This window comes from Anolis carolinensis, chromosome 1, assembly GCF_035594765.1.
Source record: "Anolis carolinensis isolate JA03-04 chromosome 1, rAnoCar3.1.pri, whole genome shotgun sequence".
NCBI classification, from domain to species: domain Eukaryota; kingdom Metazoa; phylum Chordata; class Lepidosauria; order Squamata; family Dactyloidae; genus Anolis; species Anolis carolinensis.
In genome coordinates this window covers 173,882,509-173,910,074 of record NC_085841.1, presented here as the reverse complement: position 1 = coordinate 173,910,074, position 27,566 = coordinate 173,882,509, and the positions used below count along the sequence as shown (strand labels likewise).

General features: G+C 41.2%; 1 long non-coding RNA gene across 1 annotated transcript; it reads right to left on the bottom strand.

Moving 5' to 3' along the window:
- Positions 1-4,372: 4,372 nt before the first annotated feature.
- On the bottom strand, positions 4,373-26,613 carry LOC134293025 (uncharacterized). The gene is made up of 4 exons (XR_010000097.1): positions 26,529-26,613; positions 13,984-14,101; positions 7,572-7,614; positions 4,373-4,495 (listed from the first exon to the last, which is right to left on the bottom strand). It is a non-coding gene; the product is annotated as an uncharacterized LOC134293025 (long non-coding RNA).
- Positions 26,614-27,566: the final 953 nt, after the last annotated feature.

The following is a 27,566-nucleotide window of genomic DNA, read 5'->3' as shown; positions in this document are numbered from 1 at the left end:
AATGTTTAAATGATGTTATATTTTACAGTTCTGTTTGTTAATTGCTCCTCTTGCAAATGCAGATAGTTTCCAAATCCAGACAAAACAAAATTGTAGAGCATTCCTTTTTCTTCTAGCTCACATTTTCCTTTAATTTCTGGTTGCTTCCTCTTGCTGTGTAAAGTTTTGTATTGCATTGTCTCTTGCAAGCACTGTGACAAAATGGTTGACTTTATTCCTCATTCTGGGCAAAGTAGGGTTTTAATATACTCCTATATAGTTGATACACTTCTGACTTGATTCAACAAGGGACTGAAATATTTTATTGGTTCACATTTTAGAATGGAAACGTAATTATTTTTCCACACAATTGATGATGATGATGAACAGTATCACTGTTTAGCTTCTATTTAAAAAATCTATATAATAATTGTAATCACACCAAAAATATGAATTAATTGACACTTGTGACCATTCGTCTCTTCAAACAATCTTAAAGGAAAATGCATTCATGCCTAACATCTCCATGAAGCTGTTTATTTCTATTCAGGGCCTGACTGTCTTATTTAAAAATGCTGTGAAGCAAAATAATTTATTAGTTTGAATTTATTTGCAAGGAAGTTTCCATTGCCCTTTATATTATTGCTATATCTCAAGACAATGTTTCTTTACTTATGAGCAGATGTTTGAAATCCTCCAGGAGATTTTTTCTGTAAGACTATGGAAATGAACTTGGCATGGGTACTGGTCTCCCAGGTGGAGAGGGTGCACACAAGCCTCCTTAGAAGTCTCAGATCAAGGCTAGTCGGAAAGAGCAACAGAGCCCTGCCACCAAAAGCTTGTGCTTTGGTGACTGACAGGTACAGGCTCTTTCTGAAGCATAAAAAGGAATGCTAAATGATCTCACTGACAGAATAAATCTTCTATTTGTTTGGTCTGGACCAGATGTGCTACAGGCTGATGCAGAAATGTCTGCTGATGCCAATCTTAGTTTAAATCACAATTTGGCAGCAGGTTTGGGTGCACTCCCCCCACCCCATTATTAAACTTGCAGCCTACTTAATGCTTTAAAATAATATTGACAGTCACAGTTAATTGGGACAGATCAGTTTGATTTAACTAGAAATGCAAAGTGCTGCCTTGCAGGAGAAGATATAGGTTGGTTTTCAGAAACATCTGTGCAGGCTTGGATGAGAAATCTAGCTTGCCCTTAAAGGAGGTTAGATGCCCAGGTCAAGGTTTACCCAGCAGTGCCCAGTATGCAAGTCCAATTGCCATTCTCAAGATGATTATAACCCATTTTTCATATCTAGGTTTGTTCAAAGGAATCTGATAAGTTTCCAGACATGTGGATGATGAAGAACACCAGATTAAGAAAAGACAAAGAAATCAGTTGCACACATGAGAGTTAACTATGGAATTTAACATATTTAAGATATGGCAGTTGCCACTAGCTCAGAGACTGATTTTAGCAAGGACTGGGCAGACTAAGGACCTCATCACACTGATGTCCTGAAGCCAGGCAACAGCAAGGGATTTGCCAGACAGCGTGTCAAATCCGTGGGGCAGTGGGGAAACTGTTGCCCCACACCCCACATCACCCACTGCAATGTTTTCCCCATCACATTGGGGAAAGTGTTGACACCCAGCTTCCTAGGGTGCTGCCAGGATGCTTTCTTTATGAAACCCCACCAGAAATAGCCTTGAATCGTATGATGGGCTCCATTAGGCTCCATCGAGGAAGCATCCTAGGACACTTCATGAAGATAATGTGATGAAGTCCTTAGAATTGAGTTTTCTTAATAATTGTTTCCTTATGGTAGGAAATGCAACCTCCAACTGAACCACCATTGTTGAGTGTGTGTGTGTTCAAGTCTTTTCTGACTTATGGCAATCCTATCTCAGAATTCTCTTGGCAAGATTTGTTCAGAGGGAGTTTGCCTATGCCTTCCTCTGAGGTTGAGAGAAAATGACTTGTTCAAGGTCACCCAGTGCGTAGACATAGTTGGATGGAGATTAAAACCTTGGTTCTCAGAGTCGTAGTTCAATGTTCAAATACTATACCATATTGTGATCAACCATTAGCACTTGGTATTCATTTGCACCTGCTGGAGCACTGACCTAATAAGGGTCACTGCTGATGACTGGTTTGGATTTTCACTGAAGACAACAGTGATTGGTTTTGTCTAATCACTATTTTAATTTCCCACAATGGCACAATATTGAAGTCATTTAGGAAAAATGAAATGGCAGATAAATGCAACTGACTGGCAGTGCCCAACACCACTGTTGCTTCACTTTGTCATAACCAAGTAAGTATTTGCTCACAGATCTCTCAGAACTGGAACGGGCCTCAGTTCTGGTTCAAATTCAGTAAAAAAAAATACAACTGTGTGTTGTATTACATTTTAATTTTTGCCTGTTATCAGTAATTATGATTTACATGTGCTGTTATCTGTTTGTACTGTGATTTTAAAATTATTACTTTTCATTTTTAACTTTTATAAAGTAAGATTTTAATTTCATTTTATTTTAGCTTCTGGAAGATGCCTTGGATTCCATCATGGGGAAAAGGTAGGATATAAATTCAGTCAGTACATAAATAAATAAACTTTGAGGGTCAGATTCTGGAGTAGATAACTCACAAAGGATATACTTCTGAGAGGCCCAAGGCCGCCTAGTTGGTCCCAATGTGAACAAAATGCTAGACTATGCTGGATGGGATTGAATTTTGAGGGTAATCTAGCTGTCTTTGTTCATTTACCAAAAATGCTTTCAGTATACTGAATGCCATTACATCATTCCCCCCAGCACCTTTTCTTAACAGGTGGGAAGCATATAATGTGAGACGGAGTTCCTTAAAGAAGGGATGTTTTGTTCTGCTTTCATTGACATGTCACACCTACTGCTACTGAAGCTTTACTGAATTTTGTGTACTACAGAAGATGAACCTCCTGTTACAATATCAAAATATTTCTGTCATCATGGGCAGATTTTGGAAAATGTGTTTGTCACTGGACCACCTGGTTTTTCCAGGAGTAGTGAATCAACCTGGACAATTTAGAAGGTGGCATCTGGGGATTTCTAGTCAATCTCTACAATGGATACATGACTCAAATACTATACATATTATCTATATTTGAGGAGGAAGGCTGGGCATTTTGAGGAAAAAGATCTGGAAAAGACATGCTCTTCCAATGTTTTTTATACTTACTTTAAGGCCAAGAGCTTAAACATTGGCGGTGGTGATTGAAAAATCTACCTAAACACAGACAAAAGCTGTTTTGAAGGCCTAATCCACAGCAGTGATAGGAATGTGTATTTATTGTATACCAAATAGAAAAACCTAAAATTAATGTACCTTCATTGTTATTGTTCACTACTAATGAAGACTGGAGCCACACTGCCCTATAGCCCCTTCCACACAGCTGTATAAAATCAAAATTGAACTGGATTATGTGGCAGTGTGGACTCAGATAATCCAGTTCAAAGCATATATTGTGGATTATCTGTCTTGATATTCTGTGTTATATGGTTGTGTGGAAGGGCCCTAAATCCCATGATCTGGTCTCCGATGATCTGATTATCACAGATTATCTGGCAGTGTAGGCTCAAATAATCTAGTTCAAAGAAGTTAATCTGAGATCAGATCCTGGGATATAGGGCAGTGTAGATCCAGCCAAAGAAACCAGGGAAATATATATTCAAACTAATGCTGTACTTATTCAGTTATCTTCCTCTTTCCCTCCCAATGATTGTGATGTCAGGGCTTACTCTGTTCTGCTCTACATCCATTTCTTGGCTAGAAGTAAATAGGCCAACTTAAATGTTCCTTATCCCATTTCCCAAAGTAGGTGAGAAAGAAAAATGCCCTCATTTCACCTTGATCTGAGAACAGCTCCTTCATTTTTGATTTCTATCTTAATTTTCAAACAGGAACATGTGTGTATGTGCTTCAATAACAGGCTGTGAACTACAGATGGTATTTACTCCACAATGCTTAATGATGGGGCCATCCTTTGGTTTCAGGTGTGAGCCCAGAAAAATAAGGATCTGGGTTGGCACTCAAGTGGCAACCCCAATAATAAGAAACTGATGGATCCTCTTTCTACCCTGCTGTATTTGACATTCATGACAGAGCATCTCTTAGTAAACCTTTAAATGTAGGTATTAACTGTAAACATTCTGATGCCATATTTGTGTGCTCTGAAGTTATAATACTTAAATACATACAGCCTAAGTCTCTTCTTGTAAGAGTGAATTGGATGCTTTGTTACAAACACATGAACACTAATACTACTGATGGGGAAAATGCCACTACAAGATTCTGACTAATGAGAAAGGGTGATGCAAGGTGATAAGTATTTTTAAAAATATTTTCAGGCTCATCTCACTATGAGAAATGGAAACTTTCCCATCCTGTGCTCACTGGAAATTAAAGATCCTCACCACCACCACCACCATGATCCTCATCATCTCCTTCTTTCCTTTTAAAGCATCCTGTCTTTGCCCGAATCTAGAATAAGAGGGATAAAATAAATCAATAGAGCATGCAACCCATAGGTTACAAGTGTTAGGAGAACACATTGGTGGAGGTGGCTTCTAGGATACATTTTGGAACTTGGAAAATAAAAAAATGGATTTGTGATATTTATGATGCATGGATTGGCTTTTCCACATACTTTGCCTGTTTGCTCCAAATTCCCAGGCAGCTGCAAAAAATATGCATTTTAAAGATGCCAAGTTACCAAGCTACAGTATACATATCAAGTCCTGCTGGGCTCAACAGCAGGATATTAAAGCAAGATAGATAACAGGAGTAGCAGCACCGCGGTATATGTATTATGTTACTCCTTTTTATGTCAATCTAGCAAGGTAAGCCACTTTTGTTATCATCATATTGCAAATACAAAGGAATGAAACTGAGATAATGGTGTCTTGACTAAGGGCCCCTGGTAAATTCATAACTAAATTTAGATTTCAAGAGTAAACTTTCTAGTCACACTTGTAACTTTTAAACAGTGTGTTCTGAGATTTACAATTTTTTTTAAAAAAATAAATACCCATGCAGCTTGGAAAGTCAGGCAGTAATATTACCGATTTCTGACTATTTTCCTTTGAGTGAATCTTTAGTCAGAGGATGATACGTATTCTGTTTACTTTCCCTTTTCATTACATGTTTCTAGAGATCCTCTCACCTGTAACTTTGACTAGCATTGAACCATTTTATTTCTGAACATGGACATTATTTCTGATCATTCACTGGACATGATGTGGCAAGAAAATATATGTGAAATTTGTGCAATGCAAGCAGCACACTGTACTGTTGCTACATAAAAGGTTTCTCCAACATTCCTGGGAGGTTTTCCTATCCCTTTAAAATCTACCTGGAATTCAGTTGTTATTGTCTTCCAGCTGCCACAGGGACAATGCATTTGTCTCTTGTCTTCTGGACATGTGGGGCTGAGGAGCACTGTTGCTGCTGTTGTGACTCTCAGGGACAGGCACCAGAGGTTGAAGCTTGTGTTGATAAGACTTTCCCAGACAATATTTTTTAGCATACTGATAAATCCAACCAGTGAAATTTTCATTAAGATTATATTGAGTTCTGTGGTATTGCAGAAACTTCTTTACAGTTCACATACCAGTTTTTAGTATATCATCAGTTGGACGTACATGTGTAGTCGGCCCTCCATATTCTTGGATTCTACATCATGGATATGAACATCCATGGCTCGACAATATATATTTTTTAATCCAAAGAACAAATCTTGATTTTTACCATTGTATATAAGGGCCACCATTTTACTATGCTTGTATATAAGGGGACTTGAGCATCTATAGATTTTTGTATCCATAGGGAGCCCTAGAACTAAAACTAACTACCTTATCACATTGAGAAATTTCCCAGTCGTAGGACACTTCAGCCTCTTTTCAAGCATGGAGAGGCATTGAGCTCATAACATGTTCTGGGGCTGAATAGAGGCAGAACTGTCCTGAAAGGAGGGAACTCTGAACATGGGCCAGCAATCGTGTATACTTTGGAATCATTGCCTAAGATGCTGGTGAACAGTGATTTGAATGAACTAGGAAAGCATCCCTTCCCGGAATATGTCAGTATTTTATGGTTTGGTGTATGCACAGGGCCGGCCCCACCATAGAGGCCACGTGACGCCGCCGCCTCGGGCGCAGGTCCCGGGGGGCGCCGTCAGGCTGGGAGGGAGGCGGGGCACCGCTCTGACGGTGCCCCGCCGCCCGACCAGTGCGCCCTGGCCTTGTGGCTCCCTCTTTCGCCGCCCGGGGAGGGGAGGAGGGATCGCCTCCTTCCCTCCCCGGGCGGCGAAGCCTGCTTCTTTCGCCGCCCGGGGAGGGGAGGAGGGATCGCCTCCTTCCCTCCCCGGGCGGCGAAGCCTGCTTCTTTCGCCGCCCGGGGAGGGGAGGAGGCGATCCCTCCTTCCCTCCCCGGGCGGCGAAGCCTGCTTCTTTTGCCGCCCGGGGAGGGGAGGAAGGATCCCCTCCTTCCCTCCCCGGGCGGTGAAGCCTGCTTCTTTCGCCGCCCGGGGAGGGGAGGAAGGATCCCCTCCTTCCCTCCCCAGGCGGTGAAGCCTGCTTCTTTCGCCGCCCTGGGAGGGGAGGAAGGATCCCCTCCTTCCCTCCCCGGGCGGTGAAGCCTGCTTCTTTTGCCGCCCGGGGAGGGGAGGAAGGATCCCCTCCTTCCCTCCCCGGGCGGTGAAGCCTGCTTCTTTCGCCGCCCGGGGAGGGGAGGAGGGATCCCCTCCTTCCCTCCCCGGGCGGTGAAGCCTGCTTCTTTCGCCGCCCGGGGAGGGGAGGAAGGATCCCCTCCTTCCCTCCCCAGGCGGTGAAGCCTGCTTCTTTTGCCGCCCGGGGAGGGGAGGAAGGATCCCCTCCTTCCCTCCCCGGGCGGTGAAGCCTGCTTCTTTTGCCGCCCGGGGAGGGGAGGAAGGATCCCCTCCTTCCCTCCCCAGGCGGTGAAGCCTGCTTCTTTTGCCGCCCGGGGAGGGGAGGAAGGATCCCCTCCTTCCCTCCCCGGGCGGTGAAGCCTGCTTCTTTTGCCGCCCGGGGAGGGGAGGAAGGATCCCCTCCTTCCCTCCCCGGGCGGTGAAGCCTGCTTCTTTCGCCGCCCGGGAAGGGGAGGAGGGATCCCCTCCTCCCCTCCCCGGGCGGCGAAGCCTCCCTCTTTCCAACCCTGGCCGCGCCTCCCACGCTGCGTGGGAGGCGCGGCCAGGGCGAATAGCATGGCCCCGCCTTCCACCCAGCGTGCCCTGGCCCCGCCTCCCATGCAGCGCAGGAGGCGGGGCCAGGGCACGCTGGTTGGGAGGCGGGGCCAGGGCGCAGGAGGCGGGGCCGGTGGGGGGCGCTTTTCAGCGCCCCCGCTTAATATTTAAATTTATCTCCGACCGGCCCTGTGTATGCACTATATGACAACAGAGGTATAAATACAGTAACATTCATCTCACAGAGGAGCATTCAGGAAACAAAAAGCAGCCCAACATCTACAAGTAATACAACATGGTATGGTTACATGTTAAAGCCAGTGTTTTTCCTCTGTCACATATTTTGTCATTTATTACCTGGAAAAAGTTTCCTTGGAATACACCTTCTTTTGTTAAATGCCTGAAGAGGAAAAAGAGAGATTGCTTTTAATTCCTAAGCAGGTGCCCGAGAGAGGGAGAGAAGCCTCCTAATTTACTGAACCTCATTCCCAAAGTAAATGCAGCATCTTTCATAACTCTTGCTAAAATACAGTTCAAATATTGTTGTAAAAAAATCCCTAGTGTGGATTCACAACTCAGAAGCAATGGAGCTGATGGTCATCTCTGGTGAACCATGGACTTTCAGTCCAGAGCTTGTTTACTATGATTTCCAAAGCCTAGCAAACCAGAAAGCAAACCTGGTATAGTTTCTCAGGCCTCTCACAAATCAGAGTACCCTCTGCTGCCGGATGAATTCAGATCATGAACCTTCCCCCGATGTTTCTTTTTTTTGTGACACCTGAATCAAGAATAAACCTCAGACTGGAAGTCCAAACTGTTGCAAGTGAGAGTGATTCTGCATCCTCAATAAGCTTGGGTTCCCATGGTTTTCTACCTCACTGTGATGTTCAAATACAGCCTTGGTGTAGGGAGAGGGTAAGACTTCAAAGCAACCCCCAGAGAGCTTTGATAAGTTTATCAAAACTTGAAACATATTTGGAAGTTCTTCCTTCAGTGAAATGAGGAATTTTAAGGAGAGCCATCATAATACTAGCAAAATGTATCTGAAGTTTGGCACATCCCTAGGCCAAAGAGAGCATTTATTTAACTAAGAATTATAAAACCTAGGCAGAAGGAAGGGAGAAATCATAGGACGGGTGGGGGGAGACTGGCAGGGAAGGAAAGATCAGGCAAAAGCAATGTACTGTCATATAGGAGCAGTACTTCTCATTGATCTTGTATGCGGCACAAGTGGGCCAAGCATCAAGTGACAAAAGTCTATTGAATCAGATAAATAATGAAGGAACAGGAGGATGTAGAAAACACATCCCATCAGCTTTCAGAAGGTTGTAATTTCCTTCTTTTATCAGCATGGTTTCCTTCTAGTAATGTAAACAAGAAACTTACATATGAAGGGTACTCCACAGGAATGTTGGCAGTAACGTACACAGAGCATAATCACATAAAAGGATCAAGCAGTAACTTATGCTGCCAGAATCTTGCAGGGATGCAAAGCCTGCAGGATGTTATCTTGACCCTCCACCAAGCACACTAGTTTACAATTCATGGGGCTGTGTATCATCTTTAAAGTTTAAGGTAATTTCAGAACTGGATTATTCCAGATCAGTGTTTTCAGGATTTTGGCTCTGTCTCCCTATACCATCTAATGTAGGATGGGCAGCTACAACATTATCCTCAGAGAATGTACAGGAGCCCCAGAAGAGTCAGCACATGGAATGGGCTCTGTGAAACCACCAAGAAGATGCATTTTGGAGGTAGGGGACTTCCTGCTGAGGGGATTTTTACAAAGTGGTTTCGGACCTGACAGGATGAGTTCTCATGTCTGCTGTCTCCCTGGGGCAAAAAACTGAGATGTAACAGAAAGGCTGCAAGGCTTGTCAAGCCCACAGACGATTACCCCCTCCTTTCAGAGGTAGTACAAAAATATCTGGTTACTCTAAATGAATTCAAATCTCTGGGGCCAGATGAATTACATCCAAGGGTATTAAAAGAACTTGCAGGATTGAACCACTGGCAATCATCTCAGAGAATTCCTGAAGAAATTTCAGCAGACTGGAGGAAGGCAAATGTTGTCCCCATTTTCAAAAGGGGGAGGGGGGAGAGAAGGCTGAAACAATTATCACCGAGTCGGCCTGATATCAATACCAGGAAAGATTCTATAACAGATCATTATACAGATAATCTGTAAGCACTTAGAAAGGAATTCCACATCCACAAAAAGTCAACATGGACTTCTCAAAAAACAAGTCATGCCAGACAAACACTGTCTCTTTATTTATAAAGTTACAAACATTTAAGATTAACGGAATACTGTGGATGCAGCATTTCATTGAGGCCTTTAACAAGGTTTCTCATAGCATTCTCATAAAGACATTTAAGTGACATTAATATTTTTTTTTGAAAAAAGGAAAAAAATATCCAATGTATGTTTGTAATATGATTCCTACTGCCTTAACCTTTTCTGAACCTAACTTAGATAATGGGCATTTCTTGCACCATATTTGGAGAAAGCATTTGTTATAAAATTTTGAACATCACTTTGCCTCAACAGGATATTAATCCAGTGGTCCAATGAAAATTGTAGTCCATCACACCAATTTAAAGTTGTATGTGTACATATATGTTTGTGTGCCTGTGTGTGTGTGACTTGTTGCATCTCTGCCATCTTGTACATAATAAACAAAGCAATAATGCAATGAGATGCAAAGTTACAAAAATTACAAGTAGACTACATAATTTGAAGCAAAAGCCCCAATTTCTCTGCCAAAACAAGACCAGAAACATACTATAGTATACATACCTATTAGGGAGAGCAAGCCAGTGCAATTAACTGCAATGAATCACTCTGACCAGGAGGTCATGAGTTCGAGCCCCGTTTGTTTGTCTTTGTTCTATGTTAAAAGGCATTGAATGTTTGCCTATATGTGTAATGTGATCCGCCCTGAGTCCCCTTCGGGGTGAGAAGGGCGGAATATAAATGCTGTAAATAAAATAAATAAATAAATAAATAATATAGTAGTAGAACACATTTACCACTGTTGGCTCACCAAATTTCAGAACGTTTGACTTATCCACGGAGTTTTGGTGAAATTTCAAGGTTTTTATTAAAAACATTTTTAAATAATAAAGAAAACCTGTTCCTGGTTTGAAAGTGTTATTTCCTGTTTCATTTGTGGTCTTTACTTTGAAAGTAGTTGTTCTACTCCAGAAACGTTTTTTTGTGGCAGAAACTGTGTGAAATTGATGGAGACTCAACAAAGCAAAATGTACTGGATGATATCCCTTGAGCAAAGACAAAGTTTTATCAGTGTAATAAACGTTCACCATGTTTTTATGACACACCCAATTAGGAAATGGCATTTATAATCCAGGAACAGAAATAATAGTACAGCCACTATCAAGGGACATCTAGACCAGCATGGGCAAACTTCAGCCTTCCAAGTGTTTTGAACTTCAACTCCCACAATTCCTAACAGCCTACCAGCTGTTAGGAATTGTAGGAGTTGAAGTTCAAAACACCTGGAGGGCCGAAGTTTGCTCATGCCTGATCTAGACTGACCCACTTCTTCTATGCAGAAAGGCACAATCCAAACTCTCCTGATGTCCAATTAATATGCTTCCACAACCAAATACAGTAGAGTCTCACTTATCCAACACTCGCTTATCCAACGTTCTGGATTATCCAACGCATTTTTGTAGTCAGTGTTTTCAATACATCATGATATTTTGGTGCTAAATTCATAAATACAGTAATTACTACATAGCATTACTGTGTATTGAACTACTTTTTCTGTCAAATTTGTTGTATAACATGATGTTTTGGTGCTTATTTTGTAAAATCGTAACCTAATTTAATGTTTAACAGGCTTTTCCTTAATCTCTCCTTATTATCCAACATATTCACTTATCCAACGTTCTGCCGGCCTGTTTACGTTGGATAAGTGAGACTCTACTGTAACTACTAATTAGCACAGATTTATACTATTACTTATTTAACTTTAGCTCTTTTTGCAGATCCCATGATTTTAATTATTATTAAGCTTATGCGTTTGATGTGAAAGTACCCTGATTCGGAATGGTGTTTGGATATTTAGCACGCCTGCTTGCTGCCTCCCACCAATAATAAGAATTTGAATCAAAAGAAGCCTTCAATTCTTAAGCTTCAGATGTGTTCAGATGTAGCTGTGAAGGAGCTAAAATGCACAGAGCAACCAAGCACTGCTGAGAGGTGAAGTTGTTGGCATGCCTCTCCAGCCAATTAGGACTGATGGAGGAGGGAGGTGGAGATTGCTAAAAAAATGTTGTTTTTAAAATTTTTGAAAATTCCCCAAAAATTCATAGATGAGTGAAACATTATGAAACTTGATAGGCAAAGAGTGGAAAATGTGTTCTACCACTGTAGCAATTTTCACCCCAATAGCTTTAAAAAATGAGGGAAATAAGAGCATGTGAAGTTTCCCCATTTATATTAATTTAAGCCATATGCCTGCGCTAAACTACATTTCCCAGAATGCATTGGGCTTCAGCATTAGAGTCAGTCTAACACTTCACAGGGCAACCAAACCCTGCTGAGAAGCAAAGTCAAATATGTTGACATGCCTGTCAGCCAGAAAGGGAGGGAGGGGGAATTGGAGATAACTCTTGTAGGTTTTTTTTTTTAAAAATGTTGCTTTTAAAAACTTTTAAAATTTCCAAAAAATCCATGGATGAGTGAAACATTATGAAACTTTATAGGCAAAGAGTGGAAAATGTGTTCTACTGTTGTAGCAAGTTTCACCCCAATAGCTTTAAAAATGGGGGAGATAGGAGTCCCATTTATAGTATTTTTATTTAAGCCATATGCCTGTGCTAAACTATATTTCCTAGAATGCATTGGGCTTCAGCAACAAGCTGTGGTGTTTAGTCAGTCTATAATAAATACGCATATGCAATCGATTAAAAAATGGTTCAAAAGCACTTACAAAACTGGGGGGCCCTGGAGCTTAGTTTCTGAAGTGTTTCTAAAGTATACTTAGTAAAAAACCTATACTATAATGAGACTAACAAAATGTAGTTGCTATTTTGTTACATTAATTGTGCCTGCGCATTAATGCAATAATTACTACTATTGTGAAATCTTCAAGGGCTCCTATCTCCATCATTTTTAAAGCTATTAGGGTGAAACTTGTTACAGTGGTAGAAAAAATTTATCACTCTTTGCCCATCAAGTTTCATAACATTTCACTTATCCATGGATTTTTGGTGTATTTAAAAAAAAATTATAAACAACATTTTAAAAAAACTACAAGAGCTAACTACTTGAATTTTATATATAATGCACAAGATAACCAGGGCATCAATCCCCAGAAATTTCAGAAAGATTCACACATCTACAGATTTTTGAGAATTTTAAAATGTTTAGACCAAAACAATTTATCCCCCAAAAAGCGACAACGGGAATTCCTTTGAATGTCTGTCTGTCTTTATGAAACACAACCATATAACTTTAACTTAGCACAGATTTAAATGATTACCTATTTACTTTAGCCATCTTTGCAGATTCAATAATTTTATTTATTATTAATTATTAGACTGACTCTAAATGGCTTGGATCCTTCAGATGCTAAGCAAGTGATCATTGTATTCTGAGAAATGTAGTTTAGGGCAGGGCCTTTTGCATTCTCTGCCTCAGGAGGCCTCACCTTCCCAAACTACATTTAAGATGGCTATGTTCTCAGTCTCCCGCCCATTAAATGTAGTCCTGCCCACAGTGCCTTCCTTATGGTGATCGGGCCAAAGACCGGCAAGCAGCCTGGGTTTAATTTAAACACTAGCAATGGCCTCTTTGGCTTTGCCAAATTTGCTTAATGCTTATACTGAAAATTAAACTCTCCTTGGGAGACATCCAAATGTGACAGAATCTTAAAGAAAATGATTGGTGAGTGTTTCAATTTCTAAATCTCCTCCCACCTTTCCTGCATGTTTCTAATAAGTGCTTTGTATGCACAAATTTAATGAATTTGTTCCAAAAGACAAATTAAAAAAGGAAATTTTGCACAAGCCTAGTATCTATTCATTCATATATCAGTCTTGTCATCTCCACTTGCTTAGGACCTTTGGAAGTTCCACTGCAAGCAAAGCTGGTAAAATATGGTACTCCCTTTTCCTTCTCTTCTCCCCACTTCACCATCCTCATTTATCATCTTGGGATACACTTAGAATGTAGATTCCATGTATACCTATTGAACAGCATGTCTACTCTACTAGATCTAAACTGGATTCAGAGCTTACCCACCACACAGGACCCTATATGTGTATAGATGTCTGGTGGGAAGGCTGCTCTATACTGTTAAAGGATTTCTGAAGATGATGTGTCAGTCTCTCAATTTTCATCAAACTCTCTATTTGGAATTAAGTTTGAACAAAGAATTTTTAATTCCCATGGAAACCATGATATTTAGATTGGCATAAAACCAATGTAGGTTTGCAGGCTGGATATAAACCTCTTTCTTTTCTGTTCACTCTGAAAGTGAAGCCCATTGTAGCTTGTGGTTTATTTTACAATGCCTTGTTGTCAGGTTATTAAAATTCTTGACCAAGTTGAGTTTTTTCTTGTGTGTTTAGTGCACACAAACTATATCCAGCCATTTGTGGTATAAAGTTTAGTACCTATACCAGTGAAAAAGAAAGGCATTCTTATGTGTGCAATAGGGATAGTTTAAGCCCCCTTAAATCACAACCTGAAATACATGTGAAATGTTAATTAAGCAACTTTCCCCCTTCCTCTCACCTCTGCTCTGCTGGCTTTAGTGAAAGCTCGTCTGCCAGGGTAACTCTCTACAGGTACCTCCAATTCCGTTTGAAGTCAGTGAGCTGGGCTTGGCTCATAACTTTCACAGTAGATTTACCTGAAAGATCAATAAAAGCATGTTCAAAGCTAGATTGGCTTCATAGAACCCAGGATTTTATTAATTTATATAAACTTCCTAAAACTTTCACTGTAAAGGAAAAAAGCAGGGAGTGAGAGAGAAAACCTTTTCACAGTGTACTGTATGTAGGATAATGAAAATGGCAATGACAAAAAAGAATTTGAACAAAGAACTTAATGGTCTGAATATGAAATGACATCTATAGAAAGAACTTGCCATACATACATTGTCAGATTTAACTACAGGCCAGGCAATTTTGGGACTAATTTACAACTCAATTCTAGAACAAAACCTTCTACATGTCACCATGAAGAGATGTCTATGTTGGCCCTTGAGGAGTCTCATGGACTTTCCTTATTCCACATTGGATTTTGCATTAGGATATGGTATAACACTGGGCAATAATGATAGGAACTCTGCATTGTTTTTTTGTTTTTTTTTCGCGTCAGGAGCAACTGGAGTGAGAGAATTGGCCGTCTGCAAGGACATTGCCCAGGGGACGCCCGGATGTTTTGATGTTTTTACCATCCTTGTGGGAGGCTTCTCTCATGTCCCCGCATGGAGCTGGAGCTGATAGAGGGAGCTCATCCACACTCTCCCCAGGTGGGATTCGAACCTGGCAGCTTTCAGGTCAGCAACCCAACCTTCAAGTCACTTAGTTCACTACGCCATCTGGCACTATAGTGTCAACTGCACTATAGTTCTCTCTTTTGACAAGAAGGGGAGAACAGAGAAAGAAAAGAGAAGCAAAATCAATCTAATAACATTTTAAAAAACCAAAAATAAAGATGCAAATGTGAAGATATCACTGCAGATTGGCAACATTTAGTGGATATCCCATAGGAACCAAGTGAATGGTTACTAGTAAACACCTTGTTTAGTGAAACTTCTTGGCTGTTTGCGATCAATAGGAGATGAGAAAACTGTGAATGTAGTTGCATGCTCCCATGGTGTTGTGACTGATTTGGCAGTGTAGATCCAGCCTTTATTCTTCATAATTTTCAATGTGAAGTTGTCCAAACATTTTGTTGTCGAAGATGTGGGTGAAACATCAGGAGGGAATGCTTCTGGAATATTGCCATACAGCCCAGAAAACTCACAGCAACCCAATCTGTCATTCAACGATTTCCAGCATATGTTTTTAAAACAGTAGTTCTCAACCTGGGGTCCCCAGATGTTTTTGGCCTTCAACTCCCAGAAATCCTAACAGCTGGTAAACTGACTGGGACTTCTGGGAGTTGTAAGCCAAAAACATCTGGGGACCCCGGGTTGAGAACACTGTTTGAAAAGATCAAGAACAGTAGTTGTGAAAAGGGCTCTAAAGTTTTATATATTTACTAATGAAAAAGCTGGAAATTAGTAGCTTCCATGTTAGTGAGGCTATGAATCCACTCTGGGGTTTATTCTGAATTTTAAAGGAACTACCCAAAGTACTCAAGTTATTTTTAAGGATTGGGTTCAGCATCATTAACAACTCATTTGAAAGTTTTCACTAAACCCCATCCAAGGACATGAAAGCCGCCCAACAATACAAAGATTGTGATAAATGTTTGGATAGTTTGTATTTTTGTTGTTGTTAACATTACAACATTGTGCTTAGTTGTGCTTAAACATAGGACCTCGTTGGCCGGGGGGTGGGGACGGGGAACTTCCTGCCCAAAAAGTCTTTGTACATGGGTTTTGCTTATGTAATGCAGTTGTAAATTTGAAGGCATTCTGGTTCAAAGGAATTCCAGACATAATGAGAGACTTGATAGTCTATGGGAGTGTGCCACAAAGCAGGCAGCATAGTCCTACCAGGCCAACCTCCTTCATGGCCCAAGTAAGTAAGGGGTCTCATAACTTAACTAGCACAAGGCCTCATTTGTCCTAAGTCTGACACTAGCAGGGTACAAATCAGAACTTTAAAAACAAATCAGCCTGCCTGCATGCCTTTGATCTCTAAAATGCTGGTATTATCATTAATTAGAGAGTTAGTGCTGGCTAAATGGTACAAGATTAATTGTGGTACAAAGGTTGATTAAATACCTCTTTCTTTCCTACTAAAAACAATCTTTCGATTATTATTTGCCTATGCTTCAAATTGGGAAATTGGTGTAATCAATCCAAATCCTAATTAATATGATAAATCTTTGATGCATTCAATGACAAACTCAAGTAAGTCTTGAAAAATTGGGGAGTGGGGGGAAATGTACTAATTCAAAAGAAAAGTGGAACCCTCTTAAACCATATTTATGTTTAGAATAAGCACTGATTTCAACCTAAACAGGAATGATATAATATCATTCAACTTATTCAACTTATCACATTGAAATATAATTTGTTATGACAGTATGTATTTTGTTGTTTTTTCTGACTTATTACATACTGTTTTGAGATGGGATGCATATTGACCCCGTCACACCCCAATACTATGATTTTACCTTCAGCAAAAGAAGCCCCTAATGGTGCAATGGGTTAAACCCTTGTGCCAGCAGGACAGCTGATTTGAAGGTTGGGTTGCTGACCTGAAGGTTGCCAGTTTGAATCCCACCCGGGGAGAGCGTGGATGAGCTCCCTCTATCAGCTCCAGCTCCATGTGGGGATATGAAAGAAGCCTCCCGCAAGGATGGTAAAACATAAAAAAAAAATCCGGGCATCCCCTGGGCAATGTCCTTGCAGATGGCCAGTTCCCTCACACCAGAAGCAACTTGCAGTTTCTCAAGTCACCCCTGACACAAAAAAAAAACCCTTCAGAAAATATTCTACTTAGACTCATCACATCATGGAAAGCTGGCTCCTTCCAATCTGTTTGGAAGACTCCCTACATCACTCTATGACCTTTAAAAAAATCTAAAACTGCACAGTAACGTCTCGAACTACTGCTCTTGCAAGATTTAAAAACGTTCTCGTGTCTGTGTAAATACATTCATCTGATCACTACCTTTTGGAGGAAAATAAGGAATTCTGAGGAATCTAATCTTATTGGATGTCTAAACAATAGAGTATTGATTCATTACATATGGCTTTCCCCCCTTCCAATTACCAAACAGAAATGACAGCTGCTTCCATCATGAACAATCTAGGGTCACAAGACTCCGCCTCCAGACATGCACCCAAATTTCAAGTCATATCATTGCTGGCGGGATACATATTAATTTCCCGATCACAAACAAAAACAGCTCTTCAGTGATGGAGAACTCTGTAGTACAGTAGAGTCTCGCTTATCCAGCATTCTGTATTATTCACGCAGTCTGTCTTTTAGTAGTCAATGTTTTTAAAGTCAATGTAATTTGATTCTTAATAGACTTTTCCTTAATCCCTCCTTATTATCCAACATCTAGCCTTCTCTTCTGCAGGCTAAACATGTTCAGCTTTTTAAGCCTCTCCTCATAGGGCTTGTTCTCCAGACCTTTAATCATTTTAGTCATCCTCCTCTGGACACATTTCAGCTTGACAACATCTCCCTTAAATTGTGGCACCTAGAATTGGATACAGTATTCCAAGTGTGGTCTAACCAAAGCAGAATAGAGGGGTAGCATGACAGTGGTTCTCAACCAGGGGTCCCCAGATGTTTTTGGCCTTCAACTCCCGGAAATCCTAACAGCTGGTAAACTGGCTGGGATTTCTGGGAGTTGTAGGCCAAAAACATCTGGGGACTCCAGGTTGAGAACCACTAACCTAGACACTATACTCCTATTTATGCAGGCCAAAATCCCATTGGCTTTTTTAGCCGCCACATGACATTGTTGGCTCATGTTTAACTTGTTGTCCACAAGGACTCAAAGGTCTTTTTCATACGTACTGCTGTCGAGCCAGGCATCCCCCATTCTGTATCTTTGCATTTCATTTTTTCAGCCTAAGTGGAGCATTTTGCATTTGTCCCTGTTCAAGTTCATTTTGTTAGTTTCAGCACATCTTTCCAATTTGTTAAGATCATTTTGAATGCTGCTCCTATCTTCTGGAGTATTGGCTATCTCTCCCAGTTTGGTGTCATCTGTAAACTTGATGATCATGCCTTCTAACCCTTCATCTAAGTCATTAGAAAGATGTTGAGTAGGAATATGTCCTATTGGGCTTACTGGATATGACAATGGATGTAAACAAAGAAGCAATTTTCAACTACTTGGTAACGGTGGCAAGAATTATCTATGCAAGACAGTAGAGAACTAAAGTAATACCCACCATAGACGAACGGCTACTCAAAATTATGGACAAATTGACTCAATTATTAAAGAAACATCAAGAAAGACCGGAAAAAGCAATGGATTGTCTACCATTTAAAGAATTTTTAATATCAGAGAAAAGAAACATAATTATATAGCCAGTCCTATTACATCAAGAAATCTGATCCCACAAAGAAATTAACAGAATTAAGGGAAGTGGGGAAATGGACATAGAAACAGAGAAACAACCACGGCAGCGATGTAGAAGATTGGAAGCACTCAAAATTACCCCAATTTCTATCTCTTTTTACTCCTTACCCTTCTTTTTCCATTCCTTCTCCCTTCCCCCCTTTCTCTCTTTCTTTCTCCCTTTTACCTTTCCCCCTTCACTCACTCTATCCCTATTCATTTTAATTTTGGTTAAAAAAACTTCAACAAAAATATTTTTTTAAAAGAAAGATGTTGAAGGAACCAGGCCCAGGATGGAATCCTGCTGATAGCACTTCACTCATCATTTCTTTCCAGGATGAAAAGGAAGTACTGGTGAGCACCTGTTGGGTTTGTTCGCTTAACAATTAGAGATCCACCTAACTGTAGTTTTGCCTAGCCCACATTTGACTAGTTTGTTTGCCAGGAGGTCATGGGGGACCTTGTCAAAGGCCTTACTGAAGTCCAGATATGTTACATCCATTGTGTTCCCTGCATCTACCCAGCTTGTTACTCTATCGAAAAAAGAGATCATATTAGTCTGCCATGATTTGTTTTTGATAAATCCATGTTGACTATTAGCAATGATTGCATTTGTTTCTAAATGTTTGCAGACCACTTCCTTAATGATCTTTTCCAGAATGGGATGGGATGAACATTATATGATGGGACCAGTTTTAAATCATTCTCAAACTGTATCAGAAATGGAGTATTTCCTAATGTGATGCAGTCCTGCAACTTGGCATCACAAGATAGTGGGATGGTTGCTGACCTGGAAAACTGAATGGTTTACAATCATCTAGTGTGAAAGCTCTTAGACCCAGGTCAATATCCAGTGGAGTGGTTCTGCAGGCAGAAACTGCTTTCTCCCATGGAAATGAGGGGTAAACAACCAGCCACCTCTCTCCTAAAAATCTCCTCTAGAAAGTGAGAACCTTGGGCAGGTGCAGCACAGAGATGGAGATGAAACGACTTCTAAATCTCATTTTGTGGCATCTAACTCCTAAGCAAAGACACCATGTGCCACTTCGGATGTTAATAGCCAGTAACATGTAGCTTGAGTTCAGGCAGACCGCCTGGAGGGCAAGTCTTTCTTAGGAGAGATAATCCTGAGTTGCTATTTTTGTCTTGTGGTAAAGTAAGAAGAGAAAGGGTAAAAGAGTGATCAAGAACAATAGCAAATGGCAAAGGAATGTAAGAGAGATGCATGACAAAACTGTCAGATCAGTAAAAAGCAGAGCTTCTCTGCACATCAAGCTGTGAATGCTTACTTTTCCCGCAATGTTTGATAGGAAAAAACCCAGCCTTTCCTCTGTCAGTCACCGAGACACGTATCAGGTGCTATAAAACCTGGAAGATTTTAGGCATCATCAGAAGCATCTTGCTGTACAGTTTAGCAGCAGCAGCAGTAGCAACACCAGAAGGAGAAAAAAACTTGAAGTGAAAGTTTTCCTGCTGTTAATGAGACAGAGGTGACTGTAAACAATAAGATGCCTTATAGCTATTTTCAAGCAGGAATCAAAGCTGTAATTAAATATAAAGCACTGTCAATAAGGAAGCCTTTAATGTAACATATCGTGGGTTTCCTTTCTCTTTGTATCAAATAAACTTCACAAAGAAAAGGCACAAGCACACCCAAAAAGAACAGAAGAAAGCACTACGCTGTAGACCTACTTTGCACTCTGTAAGTCTGTCACCCATATCCTGCAGCTTCAGAAATCAAAGTATTGTTACTGGAATTGGGGTATGATAACTACACAAAAGTGACTGTTAATTCACACAAAGTTGTTGCCATTAACTTCTGTCATAAGCAGCCTTTTTTCACCTGTAGATTTATGAAAGTACTTTTTAGCAAAGGGAATCTTTGTTAAGCTTACCCTCAGTTCATGTTTAACACTTATGTTGTTTGCAACCAGAATAATAGACAGCGGGATACAGATTGTGTATCTCTGTTACAAGGAAATGTATTCTTTTTGCCCCTCCTTTTCCCCCTCCCTGAATGCTGAAATAAGTCAAAGTGTGGTTCAACACTGTTGAATTAATGCAGTTTGACACCACTATAACTGTCATGGCTCAATGCTATGAAATCATTGGAGTTGTAGTTTAGTGAGAAACCAGCATTAGTGAGCAGAGAAGGTTAAAAACCTGCAAAACTGCAATTTCTTTTATTCCATAGCACTGAGTGGTGTCAGTTAAAGCAGTGTCAAAGTGCAGTAATCTACAATCTATTAGGGAGAATCTTCTCCCTGTCCTACTATCCACTCAAGCGCAGTTGGGGACACAGGAGAGGGACTTTTCGGTGGCTGCTCCCAGACTGTAGAACTCTCTCCCAAAGGAGACCCGGAGGCCCCATCCCTGGTGGCCTTCTGCAAGCATGTCAAGACCTTCTTCAAGACAGGCATTTGGGGAAGTCTCTGGGGTGGTTGGGGAGGATTGGGGGGGATATGAGTTTTAAAGGCCATTTTACTGTATTTTAATTCTGTTTTTACCACACTGTTACTATTTAATTGTTTTTAATTTTAGTATTGCTGTTTTTAAACTTGTCTAGTGGGGATTATTAGCCGCCTTGAGTCCCCACAGGGAGAACGGCTGGATGATGATGATGATGATGATGATGACGATAATGCTAACAACACTCCAAGTACAGGAAGTTGTCCTAAAGGGATCAATGGAATTTACTTGGATACTGAGTGATCTACTCTCTGAAACTAACCAATTGAACTGAAGCTGCTGTATTCTTCTTAGAGATGGAAGAGAGCAAATCCACATTTCCCAAACTGACATGCAAACCAGAACAGAATTACACTGGCTTTCTAACTTGATCCAACTCTTGTGATATAGTTATTTTATAAAGAAATTGACACAAAATCAGATGCATTACACTAGCCAATATACATTCTGGTGCCTCAACTGTTTTTGGGTACATTTGACCTGTCGATTACGAAAATGGCACAAGTTTTCCCTTCTCCACTCGAGATCTTGAGATACAGAACCTATACCATATATCAGTCTTTATTTGCTCACCCATAAAGAATCATGATAATCATATCTAAGAAAGTAGAGTTGATTTGGTCTATCCAATACAAATTTCTAAATCAGTGCCCCAGATAACTCCAAAAACCTAAGACACCAAGATTTTTTTTGTTGGACTGTGTTATTAGTAAATGTATACTGAAAGGATAAATACAAAAATGTACATACACCTCCAGCAACCATGTATTTTTGTACTAATTTCTCCAGATGGGTGTATGAAGAGAAATACCAGTTCTACTGTGTGTTATTAATGCATGGTTATTGTTGAATACAGGGCCCTTTCAGACAGGACCAAATATCACACCATGTTTTTGCTGGGGTGGTGGTTGGGGAAGTTGACCTAGCAGGGCATCCAGCCAGCCCCTGGTCTGCCATTTTCCCTCAATACTTACCTGTGGGGCCTGGCTGTATGCTCAGCCCCTTGGTGAAAGCTCCTGATGCATCATAATGACACATCGGGAGGTTTGGAAAGAAGACTGGGAAGGGAGGGTGGGGGTGCCCTCCTGCTCTTGGCAATGGGGATTAACCACTGGGATTGCGGGATGCAGTCCCAGGAATCAATCACCACAGGTCCACACTTGGAAAGATCCAGACCTTTCAGTAAGGTCCAGATCTTTTCAGGTGTTAAATTAATCTGGGTTTATCTGAGGTATTGTTTGGACAGGTAAATCCATGACCTGGAAGGGCCCACATTTTCACACAATGCTTCATCCCCAGGAGAGCATTCAGGAAGGTTTAGGCTTTATCAGTGTTGGCATCTAATGCCAGAATTATTACTCACTTGCTGGAATCCATGAGGTAATAAGAGGACTTTACTGCCTCCTTGCTTTCCCTCTTATTTTACTCCTAGATGGACAAACAAGTGATTGATGAAAGTAAGAGAAAGTTGCTTCTATTCCTGCTCCCTTATCCTTCCATCCTTCATCAACCCCCCCCCCCCACACACACAGATAGTGTGTGTGGGAAGAGCAAAGGCCCCATTTTGCTTGAAGGTACTCCATAATGTCCAGCTGGCACTGGCCTCAAACCCAGAGACTTCTTTCTCACACCTCTGTCACACTGTGCTCTCTTCAAGAAGTACTGTATACTGTGTGATTGAATGTGCTTTTTGCTCAGTCTTTCAATCTGCAACACAGAGGCAGGACCTCTTCTTTGGCCTAAACACATCCCGTCAGACACACTGCTTGTTCTATTACTCAGAAATAGCTTAAATTCTAGGAATTTCCATTAATAAGGGATACTAGGCCTGGTGCGCAGGACCAAGAGAAGGAAACAACACAGTAGATGCTGCTGCTGCTCTTAAATACACACATGCCTGTTACCAGTTCTCTGTTGCTTAGTACAGTTCACATTGTTTGTAGTCTGCCTTGTCTGGACATACTGAGTGCATGATTGCTCTTGAATTCAGAATAAATACAGCCTTTTTTGATAATACTTCACTCTCAGGAGAGCATTCAGGTCCAGGAAGAGACTGGGTTCAGGCCTTAGCAGTGTTGGCAATGTTGGATTTGATCAACTCAGTGGGTTGGCAACATTAGGATTTTTTGGTAGGAGTACCTATGTCTCTTAGGAAATAATGGAAAAAGTAAGCCAAACATAGTCAGGAGCACACTCTGGTAATAAAAAAAACCACTTATTCCAATAAACTTAGGAAAATACCAACTTCAGAAATGCTCAAAAGGATTGTGCATGGGAATTTCCTAAAGGTGAGATATTGAAGGAACAGTTGTAAATAGAGTTGTGTGCGGAATCCATTTCTCTCATTTCCTTCATTTTTTTCAGTACTTCAGGAGGATGTAACGGGAACCCCCTCCTGGTACAAAAATCAGCTTGAAATGAAAGCAAGTAGGAGCCAATCCCGGCTCCAAGTCTACTTTTTGGCATCAAAGTTTAATAATTTTTATCAATCCCCCAACACACAAAAAATAAAGTCTCATTCTCTGAAAACTACTCTCCTCTTCCAGGAGGACATCGCTCTTCCTTACCTGGTGTAGCCTAGGAGAAAATGGGTGGGTGCCTGCCAGTGTCACCTGCAGCAGAGCAACTTCTCTAGAGTAACAATTTCTTACTCTAGGGAAGGTACTTGTGTTGTAGTTGCGCCAAGGGGCAGTTCTGGTACTACTGGTAAAATTGCTAGTAGGAGGAAAAGGGATAATGTTGAGCAGGTGTTTGATGAGGAACAACAAGTAAAGTGGGTTTGGGAAATACTTATGGCTTCTACTGAGGATGAGACATTTGAAGGCTTCTCTAGTGAAGAGGACTCAATGGAGGAAGATGAAGGATTAACAGAAAGTAGAGGAACTAAGAGGTCAACTCGGGAGCAAGAGTCAGATGAGGAAAGGGAAAGAAAGAAGATTCGTGATATACTTACTGCTCCCATGGAAGATGAAACGTTTGAGGGTTTTTCTGGGGATGATGGGTCTGAGAGTGGGATGGAAGAAGCTGCAAGTTGGACTCAAGTAAATGTGTGTGCAGCACCAGTTTCTGAGGGTGCATCGGGAGACTGGCAAACTACTGGTACACCAGGGACATGGGGAGATCTAAGTCTTGAACAAAGATGGAGTGATTGGTGGGTGGATGGGAGAGGTTCACATATGAGATCAAGATCAGCTGTGGATAATTATGACAGGGCGGAGCCCTCATCATCGTCAAACTCCGAGGTGTAAGTTAAAAGTGGAATGGAAAGTGAAGATCCCTTGCAGTAGGCAAGGTGTCGTTTTTGGGACATTGCTTTGTCGCTGCCTGTTCTCCTTGGGTCCTGACTGTACAGCTTCATGTTCCTGAATCCGGATTGACTCCTGACGGCAGTGTTCTTTTCTTCTTTGGCGTTCCTGACTTGGCGTTTCTGGTTTGGCGTTCCTGGCTTCCTCTGGCTCCTGAATCCAGTTTAGCTCCTGACGACAGCGTTAGTTTCTGCTTTGGTGTTCCTGACTTGGCGTTTCTGGCTTGGCGTTTCTGGCTTGGCGTTTCTGGCTTGGCGTTCCTGGCTTGGCGTTCCTGGCTTGGCGTTTCTGGCTTGGTGTTTCTGGCTTGGCGTTCCTGGCTTGGCGTTCCTGGCTTTCTCTGGCTCCTGCATCCAGTTTGGCTCCTGACAACAGCGTTTTGCTCCTGGCTTGACGATTCCGACTTGGCATTTCTGGTTTGGTGTTTCTGGCTTCCACTGGCTCCTGAATCCGGTCTGCTTCCTGACAACAACAGAGTTTGCTCCTAGCTTGGCGTTTTTGGCTCCCCTTTTGGCTTTTGACAACGGTATCATTTTACACTCTTTATTTGAGAGTGTTTGGCTCTTCCCTGACTCTCTGTGCCACAGCACAGCGTGGCGCTTGTTCCAGTGAACCTTTTGGTTGCATTTGAACCAGATTATCAAGATAGATAATCTGGGTTATCTTTCTGTTCCTGCTTAGTGCCGTTTCTTGAAGCAAATACATTTCCTTTTGGTTGAAACACTGAAGTTAAGTGTTTCTGAGTTCAAAACATTATTTAATAAACATTTGTTAACTTTACTTATTGTGTGTGGCTCTTTAAGAGGGGTCTGTATTGTGACAACTTGGCCGCTGTCACGACCCAGGTTGCAAAGGCACCAATAACCAAACACAGAGGCCAGAATCTAACTAATATCTTTATTGAAGGAATATATAAGGTTAGTAAAAGCAAATGTAAAAGATAGTCCAGAAGCAGACCTTTCAGGAAAGGTCAAAATTAGTCCAAAGAAATAATGTCCAATATGAAATATTAAGGTCCAAAGTTGTAATCCAATAACCGAAACACTCACTTTGCCAAGCAAAGTGAGGGGAGATGACAAGGTCCTTTAGTCCATAAACTTGAGCAAGGCTAGGAAATAACTTGATACTTGAAACAAGGCTTAAAACGTGGAACAAGGTAACTAAGAACAAGAACAAGGTCCGTGGAATAACTTGGTAAAATCCGTGGAACAAGGCAAGGATTGGTCCTGGGAAACAAGGCAAAGTCCGTAGATAAACAAAGGCTGGGAAGCAAGGCGAAGGCTGGATAGCAAGGCAAGGCTTGAGCAGGAGCGAGGCTTGAATCGGAGCGCGCTGTCCAGACACAACTCGCTCCGTAGGCTGACGAATTGACTCCGCGAAGTTACTACGCGGGTAAAACACCTAAATAGAGTCTAACTTTCCCGCCGAAGCAGTTCTCTGGGAATCAGAACCGAAAGCTAAAGTCTGAGACCAGATGTGAGACTCCCCAAAGATTCTCACGAGAAGCAGTCTTAATTGGCCACATTCTTAGCTGCAATCCTCGCACTCCTGCGCGAAGCTGATTCCAAACTTCTCTGTTGTTTACAAAACTCCCGGCGCAAGAACACGGGAGAAGTAGGCTCTGGGGTTGTTTGACATACTTCTGGGAGACAACTTTCTTGCAGGTGCAAGGTTCCCAGATCTGCCTGGGAAAGATCTGGCTGAGAGGAATCCAGTTCTGACTGGGAAGGTAAAAAACCCAAGTTTTCCTCCTCATCAGGAATTACAATGTCCTGAGCAGGACTACAAGGCCCATGAGTCATCACAGCCGCAGAAACTGGCAGGCATGCGTGCTTTCTGGGCCTGCACACCATGTACACACTCTCTTTCCAAGGACTATGCATGTGTGGCTTTGTCCTGTTTTGTCTTTCAAGAAGAGCCTTAAGATATTGTGGTAAGTAAATAAAAACTGCCTTACTTCAGCAAAACATAAACTACAGCACACTCAGTGGAATAATGCAAAAAAAAAAAGCCAGGAAGTCTTACTTCAGACAAAGAAACAGCAATAAATCCAGATGCAGACTCAGAACAGGCACACGTAGAGCAAAGGCATTAGAGTCAGTTTGTTACCAGCAAGAGCTGGCTGCACCTGGTTCTGTTTTATAGCCCTGGGTCCTCTCACAGCTGCTAGGGCAGTTCCTAATTACTCAGCTGCATTTCTGGCAGATAATCTAGCTAAACGACATCTCTGCTCTGTTTCCCTTCGCCTCTCCTGAAATGAGGGTACTTGCAAAGTCTCCTTCTCAGATCCCAACTCACCTTCAGATTTATGAACACTTTCCTGCTCTCCTTCCTCTTCTGAAGAAGAGGAATCCCTAACAGGCTTTCAGGCCCAGAAAGAAGGAGGAAACTGCAAAAAAGAAAAAGAAAAAAAAGAATACAAATGAAAAGCAAATGTTTGAAGGAGCCTGGCAAGTGACATAATAACAATCTTTAAATTTCTGAAGAAATGTCATGTAGAAGATGGAGCAAGATTGTTTTTGTTGGGAATGAAGAAGCATTCATTGTATGCAGTAATTATGGACAAAGAGAGCTCTAAAGTGCATGACTTCCCTTTTCACTTAGTTTCTTTAACTGTTATCTGTCTTTTTCGCCCCTGCCACTTTTCTCTTCTTTCCAGATGCCCATCTTTATACACGCCCTCCTTTTCTGTTATTTTTAGATAAGACTGCACACCCTCTTAACTCTCCTATTATCACAATTTCTAATTTCTGGTGATTTATATCTATATATATATATATATATATATATATATATATATATATATATGCACTTTGCAATGTTGATTTTTATTTAGCCATTGAGGTGTGCTTTAGTTTTTAAGCTTTTGCAATGAGACAAAAGCAGGCAAGAGTAAGATGTTCTGCAAAATGTTCTTGGCTTGAAAGAAAAGCAAACATTTAATTAACAAGGCTTGTTGCAAGTAAGGAACATTAGAGTTCCTCTATTTAAATGTGTTTAAAAGAAAGGAGGGGGAGAAAGTGTCAAACTTTTCCTTTGCAGCTGAGAAGTAGAGCAATCAGATTGGGGGCGGGGGAGGATTGTGTTTTTCCAGTTGTGACCAGGAAGGACAGCCCACAGTAGACACCACATCTCCAAAAATGAGTTGCTTAAGTTGGTTGCTCTTACTACAATGTAATATATATTTTCTAAAGCTGATAGAAAGCACATTCAGAAGTCAAGAGACAACAAAAGATGGACGGTAATAATTTTCATTTAATACAATTTTGACATGACTTGAAGCTTGGTTTGAGATGAGATTAGGTCAACACCATGCTGTAAACATGTTTTTATTCA